General features: G+C 44.8%; 1 protein-coding gene across 11 annotated transcripts in view; it reads right to left on the bottom strand.

Annotated features, from left to right (window-relative positions):
* Nucleotides 1–13,135, bottom strand: part of LOC108745901 (CUGBP Elav-like family member 4) — a 636,703-nt gene that overhangs the window by 267,533 nt on the left and 356,035 nt on the right. The gene's annotated exons all lie outside the window — the stretch shown is intronic.

Genomic DNA, 13,135 nt, shown 5'->3' with positions numbered 1-13,135 from the left:
GTGTGTGTGTGTGTGTGTGTGTGTATGTATGTATGTATGTATGTATGTGTGTATGTGTGTGTGTGTGTGTGTGTACGATGATCAACTAGGTAGAACCCTTAAGAGGTTTGAGATTTGCACGCGTTCGAAGCCGCGCGAGATTGCGCCTCGCTGATGATTTACGGTACGAGGAACGCGCGATAAGGCTTCTCACGCTCGCAAACTTTTGAAAGCGACTTGCGATGCAGAGAAACACACGCTGCGCGCGTGGCGTGGCGTGGCGGCGAGTCGGATGGCTGACTGGCGGAGAACCGACAACTCTCGGTCGGTCTCGGCTCTCGGTCGTGGCCGTGGGGATCGCTGCTGGCTGGTAACGCGCGCGGGAGGGTGCTCGGCGGAGGGTAAGGGGTCCTAGGGGGGGGGTGTTGGTGGTTGGAAACCCGATGGTAGGGTAGTGGCGGCGATGGAGTGAACGGGAGGGGAGGGAGGTTTCGTACGTCGAGAGAGGGGAAGGGCGAGACTGCGAGGGAGAGATGGTGACGAAGGAATAAGAGAGAAAGAGACAACGCTGCGGTGGATGAGAGAAGGGAAGAGGCTCGCGGGGGTGGTTACCGCGTGGGGTCGCGTGAGAGAATTCGCCTCGTGGCAGAGATACGCGCGAGAAGAAGACAGCGCGTCCCGAAGAGGGGTAGCTCGAAAGGGGGTTGCCTACCCGACGTGTAGCGAAGTAGCAACAGGCGGCAGCCTGTTCTCTCTCTTCCTTCGCTAGGTGCCGGCGAGAGCTGTGCACCACGTTCCTCGTCGGCGGCTGGCGCCGTTGCCGTCGACGCTCTGACGTCACGGCGTCGTGACGTAGGCGTGGTCACGGATGCGCACTAACACCTCGCCTGTCACCGTTGTCATAGTGACTGCTTCGCCGATGCCCGCGTTTTGCTGCCGCCCTTGCGTCACCCCGCGCTTCGCGTTCACCCCCACTCTCCTCGTGCGCCGAGCAACCATCTACCCTCCCTTCTCGCAACCCCTCTTGCTCTCGGTGCTCGTCCTCGTTCTCCCCGCACGAGTGGCGCTCTTCGCCTACGTCCGATATACGCCGACGGCGTATACAGGCTGTGGAGGATGAGAGAGAGTGAGAAGGTAAGCGAGAACAGGCGGAACAGAGAGAATCGTAAAGGGTGGAAAGGTGAGATAGAGAGAGATAGAGACACTAGGTAAAAGGCAGAGGGAAAGTGAACGCGTGAGCGTGTTAGTGTGTATACGTGCGTTGTCACGGTAACCGTGCCTCAAAACAAGCCTGCGCGTTTTTCAATTCGAATGCACTCCCTGGGAAGAGATGAGGTTATAATGAAGTCCGTTTTAGTCCCTCCTGTTCACCCCCTACTCGCCTACTCGCCCATTCGCTCGCCCGCTACTTGCTTCGTCGTTGCGTAACACACGCCGTCGTCGTGTCTCATCTTGCCCCGCGTCAGCCCCCGTCAACCCAGTATCTATCATTGAAGGGTAGACGGAGATAGAAGCTGTAGATGAAAATATTATTATATATATCCTTTATTGATGCAAATTTTCTTTTTTATTACGGCGATTACAACGGGGATTATTTGACGACTACTTTGATCTCTTCTCGATGAACGTGGATCCACATCCATCATCCACTTTTTACGCTAAAAGGGATCAACAGCTGATTAAAATTGGCAATTCTGTTTGCGATTAATTTCGCATTCCTAGAGAAATCAAACTGAAATAAGCTGCACGATCAGTTGTGGTAGTTGTCACTGGATCGTGTATTGATTGCGGCAATTTTGTACGCTACGATGGTTATTATGTGTTGGGAAACGCAGCACATCACGGCTCACGCATTATGAACATCGACACGATCAAGTTCCGAGTAAAGCGTCTGTCCTATGGCTTAATCCGAACTCAACCATTAGGCATGCCGCGGCGTTCAGTATGTATCTGGGACTAATGAGATTTCCATGTACGGTGGATGAATTGCTTTGGATGCATTCGCATACAGGATGGACCATTTCTGTATGTCGATAACACACGGCTCTTCTCTACCCACGAGGATTTGGAGACTGGGAGACATACCTTATTAATGGACTTATCGTCCTGACAACTACGATGTATTCTAAAGTTATGCATGTTAGTTAATTATGACGAATGAGCTTTAAGTCGAAAAGAAACTATGCCTTTAATACGTTATCACAAAAGCGTTTTATGTATAGAGCTTATCGTACTGTTTTAGAGCCAAGAAATACTTGGACACTTTGTCGGCATATCGACCTTCTGCGATATTCTCTTTTCCTCAGACACAATTCTTTCCGCAAATGAAAAAAAAAAAAACGGAATAATTTACGATGATGAAGAAATAGAAAGGTTGCAGCATCGATTCTTTATTTTTCAGGGGATGAGGGAGTGGGGGGAGGGATGAAATTCTACCCCCGGCATAAATACGTTCTTAATTATCTTTAATTCGCACCAAATCGAGCTTGCAGGCGTGACGAGCAGCGCGATGCACGGTGTCATTAACAAAATAATGGGAATTAATTTTGATTAGTGCTTCGTTTCGGCGAATCAATCGCGCTCTCGGGAAAGCGATTCAATTCCGCCATTATGGATTCCAATGAACAGGCCGCGCACATGCAATAATTTAATTCCGAAACCCAGCCTTTGTGACAGAATCCGCACGCGTATTCGAAATCAACGCTTTCCAGAGATACAAGCGCATGCGGGATTTTCCATAGCTTTACAACAATCGTTCTCGTATTAGATTAGGAATCATCTCTTAATATGCAATAAAAAAGTAAGACATACGAACAAGAAAATTAAAATTATTAGAGAAACTAATACCTCTCCTCTCATGTAAACGAAATTACACGTTATATTACGTATTTCTTCAGATTTCAATTTACGTGTTATTATCAAAATATTAATGAAGATATCAAACGCAAGTGATTAAGGGAAGAAGACTTATATTGTTATAGATTCGATTCTCTAAAATAATGCAATTTTTTAGCTAGAAATAATTTAATGGATTAATTATTGTATTAAACAAAAGAATAAAATATACGGAATAATTATACCGTTTGTTAAATGTATCAGTATTACTAAATATATTGCTTGAATAGAATCAATCGGGAGATACAAGTAATTTGATGGAAAATATTAAACGACGAAAAAAAAAAATATAAATATTATGTAATAAATGTTACTGTGCGTTACACCACAGCTGGTGCATGTATAAATTAAACATTTAATTGCTTCTTTTGAAGTCGCTTTTGATCCTCTCGCGTTTTACGCTGGTGAAATTATATCTCGAAAGTATTAGAATACACGCGCCGCTCGGTCGAGTGAGTATTTCCTGCGTTAATAGGATCCCATGGCAACAGAGATGAGTATTCCTCGGTATGCTTCCAACCCTCCCTTCGCCACCCTTCGAACCCCGTACCTCTCTTACCCTCGACCTAATTATGTTTATGCCACGTGACCTCCTTCTCTCTGAGGGACGATAGGCGGGACATACCTCGTCAGGCTCGCGCGTCCACAAATTACGTTACAAAGGAACCCTAATTAGTTGCATAATTGTAACATTAGTCGAGCAAGCCTGTAGTAAAAATGTCTATTAAATTAAGGACTCTAAGATGCGGCTCGTGTGCTAGCTCATCGTAAAGCGCGAGTCTGGCTGCATATATTCTTGTTCAATTTCAAATTTGCGTTATCAACGGAATTTGAACAATTCGTTCGATCCGGTCGCAATCGGTTATAATTCGAGAAAAAGCATATATATTGTCACCAAACTACACATTTACAATACATTTTTGGAACACCCTCCCTTTAAAAATTCTATTATGAAATAGATATTAAGTAGAAGAGAGGCGCTAATATTAAAGACACACTTCTCATCATAGTACCCTGTATCTTTATATGTTGATTTTTAACAGAAAATTTAAAACTTGTCTGAATCGTTACTAAGAAACAATTGCACAACGAAATGTTCAACTAATGAATTAAAACAGTTAAATCCGGGATATGATATCCGAGAAATTCTTTTACGAAGATATCTATTCTAATCTCTGCGCCTGAGACGCGAGGAAGAAGAGGAGGAAAGAGAGATAGCAATTACGATGTAACGATTGCCGGCGTGCTCGGTCGAACACATCTGCACGTAATACGAATACGGAACAGAGTCGTCTCGCGGACTCCTCGCGGAATAGAGCCCTCGTACTTCTCAAAGCGGTTTCATAACGCAGAAAAAGCGGGAAAATACACGATTGCGCGTACATGAAATTGAGTTTAAAAATGTTTGATGTTGATTGTAGGTAATTCAATCAGAGTGTAGCGAGTAATGAGACGGAAGCGGGGCTAAAATCCAGCTCTCGCTCGGGCAAACGTTCGCTCGCCCACCGCCGTCCCTTCGCCCTCTTCACCGCGCCCCAATCCAGCCATCTCGACCGTACCCTTCCGCGAGCTCTTCCAGCGTTTTCATCTTTCCCCTCGATTTCCGACTTTCCACTCTCAAGTTCGTTCCGTGAATATGAATTAAGTTGATACGATTTGGAGCACGCGGATGCAAGAGTAGGTAAGCAAGAACCATTATATCAAGGCAAATTGTCCAGCGGCGGTTTGTCTGAAATGGATCAGAGTGCAGCGTACCGGAAAGAAGGGGGAGTGTGGCTTTATTCCGAGACTACCGAGCGGCCTATCCCACGGGTGATTGAGATCCATACAAAACAGAGTCACGGGATACGAGCTTTTTCTACTTACTTTCCCAGACGCCGATCAAATCTCTGTCGTTTTGTTTTCAATTCTTTTTTTTTTTGCAACCGCTGCGTGATATTCGGTGGGATTGATACGAAGATTGATTTGTCACGCGGTGGGGGGGGGGGGTTACGCGCTGTCTGTTAAAATTTCTATTGTACACTTTTTCAACTAAACTCTCCCCACGCTCGGGAGACGCGTCCAGTTCAGTTAAAAATATTTCATACGCTTTTAACGCGTATTTTTTTCGTAAGTGCAGAATAATTTTCTCGCGAGCGTAGTACTTCGGTAAGCCGGTTACAAAGGGAAGGAGGGGAGTGAAAAGGGACCGAAAGAAAAAGAAAAAAAACATTGTTGGCGAGAGCTGACGTTTCTCACAGTTTTCGTCGTGTCACCGGGCATTGTTTTTCGTGAACTGAAACTCCGTCGTGACGGTAACCACCGCCATAGCGATGTACACAACCTCCTATCCCCGATAGGTGAGAGAGAGAGAAAGAGAGAGGGGGGTGGGGGGAGGGAGAGGGAGAGACGCACAGTGTCGCGGGAATGACGGTGGAAGCTGCTGGGTAACACCCGAGCAATCCTCGCGCAGTTTCGCGGTAACGCCGTAACATTGTTTCATATGGGCGCATTGTTTACGACTCCATACGCGAAGCAATAAAGGGGTAGTCCCCCCCTCCCCCTCCCCCTTCCAATACGCAGATATATCCGTCTCGCCATTTAGAACCTACCGGACTCATTCGTGCGCGACACGGTTACAACTCGTGTGCGGCACGACTACCACCACAATCACCTCTCGCTCCGTTTTACTCTGTTTTCTTCTTCCTTTCTCTCCCTCTCTCTCATTCTTTTTCTGTTTCGAGTGCAGGGCCAATCGCGGATGCGACGCGGAAGCGAGATATACCGGACGAAGAGAGCCCAGCTGAATCGCTCTCGGTTTTACGTACGGTGCGAAGGTTTCACGGATGCGAAGACAACGCGTGTTTCATGATCCGTCGCGCGTTCGCACCCGTGTGCGATACACGTGGCACGATCTATCTTCGCTTCGTCTGTCTGAATTTACGCGACTGGAATTACTACACGTTCGCGAAAGTAACACCCACGCCGTCGCCGGGAACGCCAGCCTTTAGGTAATAGGGTGCTTTCCAATTGCTCGACACATCTTGATACAATAACCGTACGCTGGAATGTACAAATTGCAGCGACTCGATTGGAGTACAAAGATGTACGCATTGCATGATGATCGTGGGTAGAATTAGGTTTATTTTTCAATATCGCGCACATGCCTTAGTATTTTTTATTCCGTGATGAAGAATTGTCTTTCCATCTCTTCCGTGTTTTCTTCTTTCGTTTAGTATAATTGTCGCGGTTAATAACTGTTGAAATTTTGTCGTTAGAAAATACAACCTTGCACATCCAATTAGTAGCTCTGAATACGGATGCGTAGTGTTACGTCGACGATCACGGCAGTTGGAGCGCAACTTCTCTGTCGCCGTGTGCACAAAAGTGTTCAAGGACATTGCAATTGGAATTCGAACGTTAATCGCGAGCGCGGGCGCGAAGATGCAGACGGTGCCTATTCGAAATCCTATTAGCGCATGATGATTGTCGCAATGACACTTTTGATGAAGGTGACACGCCGCGGCTGTTCGCGAACGCGAAATTCGGCGTGGCAAGGATGAGTCCCAACGTATAGTGTGTCGAACGGCCGATATCGAGTGTCAGCTTCGTCGACGCGGAAGGAACTGTAGCGTCATCGTCGAAAATTAATGAACCCTTCCGTCGTGCTGTAGGATGTCGAACGAGCGTTGGCGAGAATGGCACATTCCGCTCTTGATGACTGACGGACGTGCAATCACGGGAATGACAGCTGACTCGCACGCCCGTTCGGATATTCCCGCATTTTTCTCCCAGGAATTTCAATTTTTTCGACTCGCAGCGAGCCGATTTTTTTAAATCGGAGCATCCGCGTTCTCACGGAATGAGATGTGGCATTTCCGAAATTTTCCTCCAGCGCACGATCGAGCTAGAGATGCTCAAGAAATTGGTCATTTAGATTAATTTCTGATCTGCCACATTTTTCAGGAGCTGTCTATGATAGAATAGAATGAGATACGTGGATATCTCTCATTCTGTCTTACGCATAATCTATGCTAATCTCTCGTTTTATTTTAAGCAGGTTCCGAAAAATACGGCAGATCAAACGTACGCGGTGTTCAGTCTTTTACTCGAGGATCTCTTATTGGTCGCATAATAAGTCGACGCAGCTACTTTCAAGTTTCAAATGAGGCATTTACGATTCGTACGACTTTCTTCATGAGCGTTTGCCACCTTTCAACTCGTCTTCTTAAAGTCCACGGTAAAAACGTAAGACAATAAGACATAAGTAGTAAGTGTTTCTTAACAACTGCTGGCGGTTGTCCTTTCCATTTCTTATTCCTCTCTCATCTCGCTCTTCCTCTTTCCTTCTTTCTCCGCGACCGCCTTCGTCTCCTCCCACCCGATTGCCGAGTCGTCACCGGATATAGTACTATTGGGAATACGTATCTGCATCGGGAAGTCGTCCGCACGCCGGTTATACGACCGTCTCGAATTTCAATTTTTAGGTGGACAGAATGTCTCCGTTATTGGCAGTCAAGACGCTCGCGACTGATCGTCGATATCCCGGGAGATCGTACAGAAGGCTTTTGCGCAGCTGTTCGCGTTGTAAACTCGAGCGACTCATAAACGTAATCGATCGTCACGCGGGTCGCGCCGATCGCGGTGTAAAAATTGAGGAATTTTACAAGTTTAAGGGACAGTTACGAGCGAGCGGATAATCGGATGATACATTTATTCGGGAGTGTTACTGCGCTCGTTGCCCGCCCTCGTTTCATCGTATCGACGATGGCGCGGCGTGATGATTAAAAATTGATCAGGCAGTTGAAACGATTCGGATGTAACGACCGATTCTTTTTTATGGCTAATACGTACTTGAGGTACAAATCCTTTTTTACATATAATCTATTAGGATATTAGTTCTCGAATCAAAATTCGATTTTCTCAACGATCTTTCAATCGATGACTGTCATAAAGCCGACTGTCTTATCGCGCGTTCACGCAAACGACATGGAGAATCGATTGAAATAGGAGTATTTTTTTCTTAAATCTTCATCGTGGTTTCGAATCGTTCTTTTGCCTGGTCACGAAACCGGGCGGAAGTTGAAGAGCAGTTCGAGCGGCGGAGAGAAGAGGGAATGAGAGGCCTGGTCGTTATTCCGGTACGGCTGAACTTAATTCTGTAACTCGATCGGCCACACCGGATGAAATGTACCGCCGGTTCTTCCCGGTAAACCCCATTACCTCCTCGAACGACCGCGGATGCTCGTCAGGGCTGAGTTACGAGAGACAAGATCGTAGTAGAGAGGAGAGCAGAGGGAGAGGGGAAGAGGGAGAGAACAGTGTACAAACGGGATGAGCGGAAAGAGAGGAGGGCGCAAAGAAACACAGCAACGATAGAGGGTGCAGAGTACCGAGCCGGAGGGTGAAGGGAAGTGGTTACCTTGAAACAGACCTGCCGAGGAAGGAATGGCATGGACCGCGGAAAATGAAATCCCCTTCGGTCTCTGCCCGGCGTAAAGGGAGAGGTTTGCCTCGTCTACGGCACGACATCGGCATCGGATTAGCGTAAAATCGAAGGGCGCTGACTTGGTCGCTCGTAAATTGGCTACAAAGTTTGGAGAGAGTGAGAGAGAGTGAGTGAGAGAGAGAGAGAGAGAGAGAAGGGGGGGGGAGCGAGAAAGAGAGGGAAGGCATAGAGGCGGTTGCGCGTGGTAGCGGCGGTACCGGGGGCGGTGAGGCACAAAGGGAATCGATTTTGTGTGAATCGCGATCCGCGCGCCCGCCAGCCTCTTTCTTCTTTCTTTTTCCTTCCTTTCCCCTTTTCATTCTACCCTTTGCTACCGCGCGCCATTTTGTCTTTCCGAATCTGTGACCATCAGCATGCAAAGTGGATAAAGTTTCTAGACTATACTCTCCGTAGCCCCTTTCTATACTTGCTTCCGATTCCTATACTCGGTCGCCTCGCCCCTCGACGTCTCCTGTCTTCGTTGCCGTCCCGTATCACGCCGACCGTATCCCAGATTGTTTCTCCGCACCTACGAATATCTGTACCATGCGCAGTATCCTCCATCCGTGTTTCCGCTCGCTCTTTCTCTTTACACTCTACGTTTCTATATTTTTTTTTGTGAAAGAAATCTTGCTTTCCTCTTTTCTACGCTCCCACCCGTGGGCGATCTTTTCGAATCTGGCGATTTTATGGCACACCAATGCACCGTACCAGCTATTCTGAATATATAGATCTCCCTGCGATCATCTCGATTCGGAGCTTATTCCTAGGGATGTAAGATTTTCTACGTACAAAGATTCCGGGAAATGTAGGAGTGAGTATCTTATATCCAATTTAGAAACACATACTTCTGTAAGACATTGGAAATACTACCTGATGTCTTTGAATTTATTCTACTTTCTATGAAATTGTACTTTTTTTGTTTACCTCTTATATCTATATATATATATTAATTAAATTACAATACATAAATGTCATATTTGTCATTTCTGTTTAATTGGGAATAAATATCGCTAGTACTATCACATCTTTTTTATACCTGTGTAAAAAGTTGACCCCCAACTTTTGAAAAAATTAACTTTCTACAGCTCATTCGATTGCTCCTATTTATCTGAGTTGATCGTCCTCGAAATTGTAATTGTTAATAACTTTTTAACTAATAAAGGTGAAAAGGTATGTAAACAAAAAATTTGTTGCGAAATGTACAAACAAAGATCTATTGGCTAGACTAGTTAAATCTAATTTCCTCATAATTGGAAGCTAGTGTGAGATTAGTCTCTCCCTCTCCCTTCCTAAAATTATTCTTTTAATAACTTTTAATATCCAAAAGTGTGCAAACGAAAATTCGAAATTTACATGTGTAAACGAATGAGCAATCGAATGAACTGTAGAAAGTTAATTTTTTCAAAAGTTGGAGCTGCCAACTTCGTACCTTTTCATCGATTCGACAATTCATTACAATTCTTAGTTAATATAAATAGTTAATATAAAAGTTGCTTAAGTATCGTTGCTTAATAGATATAATATAGAAAAAAAGTTAAATAGCAATAGGTATAATATTATATATTGCAATACATTTTTGTCTGAAACATTTGAAAAATGTTTGAAATATGTCCAGCATATTTCTAGTTATGGTTTCTAACTATATATACTCGCAGTTAAATAGCGAATTTACTTCAAGCCACTGGCTCGATGATACTTGAAATTTACTATATTACGGCACACGTGCCAAAGGCGTGACGACGCTACTATGCTTTGAAAGACCTTTTACGTCATATTGGAAACGTTGCAAAGTTTCCAGGCTTACGCGTTACCCGAAATGCTTTTCCGGATCACTTGTTCTTAACTACGAAAAGTGTACTTGGGGAAAAATGTCACACTATCCAGATCACGGCGACAGAACACCGACAGTTTTACAGCTTCTCACGTCGTGTATATCGATTTTATAACTCCATTAGAACGTTAATCAAACACGTATTAATCGAAATATCGTTGCGTATCAACTTGATTAGACATGTTGAAAAATTTTGCCAACACAGAGTTAGTTTTTATACGTTTACCTTACACATGTAAGATAGGTACGATATTAAATAACGACAGCGACTCCAATTTTCGCTGGTAATAATACTGGTAATAGTGTCGATATATAAGGCCGTTTTCCTTTCTCCTCGCAAGAGATCCGTACACGGATGCTTATGAGATGCACAGACACGCCGACATTACTTACGTAATGTCGCAGGGAGGAAAGCGTTCTCCTCGAAACAAAGCTTGCGGCACGCCGATCTACTCGTGTTTTTCGGTAGTGACATTAATCCAAGTCCCGTTTATAATGTCGCATTATTTATCCGCGACAAGTAAGAATGTACATGTTCCTGACCGACACCGCGAATATTTCAAAGGTTCGACTCGTATACATCATCTGACTTCTCACGCGAATATCATTTTTCCGGAGCGCAGCGCAACGCGTTTCTAGCGGGCCTAGCGTTTCGATCGATTTTCTTAGAAGAGAAGGTAGGGGAAGGTGGTAAGGGAGGAGAACGAAGCAGATGAGAAAAGGCCGAACGATTACGAGCTAAACTCTCAGGGTCGGTCCAGCCTAAAACGGATACGGAACTTATCTGAGCAATCTTTCATCGTCGGATCGAACGAGAGCAAGCGGTGAGAAGAACAAGAAAGAGTGGAGGAAAAGATGGAAGTCGCCGAGGTGCGGATCCCACCATATCACGGTATCCCAGTTGGTACCTCGAGACACGTTATTCAATTACGGGCTAAGAGGCGCAACGCCGATAGAAGGTAACTCCGATCATCCCCTTCTGCTCCGCGACGTTCACGACAATACTCGAAACCTCTCTCTCCTATCCGTCAGAATAGAATCGTGGAAAGACAAAAAGTGCCGAGCGGCCGTTTTATTTCTTTCTTTTCCCTCCCGGGATTCTAGGCGGATCGCTCTGGTGTTGTGCGGAGGTGGTGGTTGGTAGGATAGGGATCGAAGACGAGAGCACGCAAGTGGGCTGAAGTTAGGCAGTCCGGATAAGGGTTCGATATATTGAATTATAGGCCGCGTAGCGCTGATTGAGAGCGACTTTGGAGCGTAGATTACCGCGCGAACTACAGCTAAGAGGATCACGCGCCTTGACGCACTATGTCGTGCTCGGTACTCCCGGAATTTCTGGTGGAAGGCCAAAGAATTTCGATCCCTAATTCTCTACGCCCCCCAACATTCTCGGGGAGGCCTACCTATGGCGACTATGTGAGATGACGAACCGTGTAATATGCCGGTAAACGGTTAGTTAAATGAAAATCTCGAATTTCGGTATTAACGTGGATTACGAGTTAATATTGGATACATTGATGTACAAAATTCGGCAAATATTTGCGAGGATTTCATTGGAATTATCAATTTTAATAAACGTGGGGGGTAAGGAGAAAATTAAATATTCGACGCAACTCAGCGCAAATACGTGTAAATATTTTATAGGGACATTTACATTGCCTCGATCATGTACACGCAAATTTGACACAATGCACTTCCGTATCGTCAGAGTAAACGCCGCGCGCATAACAGACATATTTTGAACATAGCCTCAATTAAACATAATATTTGCGCAAAGCCGAGAATTTTTATCTCCAACGTGTACGCGTAATCGCCAAAATTTTATCCCTGTTTCCTCATTCGTCCGTTAAAATTGGCTTATAGGGCTATGGGGCTCAAAGTGAATATTTCCAATAAAGTACGGCCAACTCTCGCATCGTTCGTTTATAAAATGTATCTTCGAAAGAAGCGGAACAGAATGTAATTTAAATCCGCCAGGCGCGTGCCGTGTCGATTTGAGGGAGGGTGGGGGATGTAATCATTTTTTTTAAACTATTCTTTTCAACGATGCACTAGATATAATTAACGTCGATCGGGTTATTCATCCCCGTTTTACAAATGCGTCGATGATTAAAGCAATATTGATAGGTATGGTCGAAATACCGACGTTAACACAAAATATTGCCAATTATCTTTACGCTTCGCATGTAACGATTAAAAGTCAATAAAATCTTGTTTGTCGGAACGGCATTTTCAACGAAAATTTAATTGTGCTTAATAGCCAATTCCGCAGCCGCTAGCCGTACAGTCGATATGCTTTTCTTCCCCCCCCCCTTTTTTTTTACGTACTACGGTATATTTCCTAGTTCGTGAAGTAACGTAAAGGGATTAGTGCACCCTGATCGAGAGGTAAATAGGATCTTTGTCATCTTTCTCGAAGTACTCCGCAAGTCATTACCGAGGGACCGACTTTCCGGAATAGAAAGTGGCAAGTTTTAAAATCACCTTCCAATCGGATAAACGCGGAATTACTCTGATTTGAGCCGTGATTCTTGCGCCGACACAGCTCCGCGTTTCTCCCAACCCACAGGCCGCGAGGCTCTGAGTGGCTAAGATGGCAAAGTTCCCGATCCGGAAGTGATCCTAACGAGAAGCTCCTCCTCTGTTATTTCTCCTCGTACTTTTTTTTTCCTCCGGAAAATACCATTTAATCGGCAGCAAATCGCGGATTCGCGTTATGTAATTGGCCATCTCGTACAATGAAATATTGTTACAATTTTTATGCGCCCCAGAGGCAAGATAAAATTTGTTATCATTTCGTCTGGAGATAGCGTTAATTATAAATGTGCAATATTTATTAAAATTTATTAAAATGAACGCACGAGAATTAAAATATGATGAAACGTAGATTCCCAACGGATTCCCAATGATGAAAAATATAATTTATACAAACACACACACACACACACACACACACACAC

Source organism: Trachymyrmex septentrionalis, unplaced genomic scaffold (assembly GCF_001594115.1).
Source record: "Trachymyrmex septentrionalis isolate Tsep2-gDNA-1 unplaced genomic scaffold, Tsep1.0 scaffold158, whole genome shotgun sequence".
Lineage (NCBI taxonomy): Eukaryota > Metazoa > Arthropoda > Insecta > Hymenoptera > Formicidae > Trachymyrmex > Trachymyrmex septentrionalis.
This window is presented reverse-complemented; position numbering and strand designations above follow the sequence as displayed.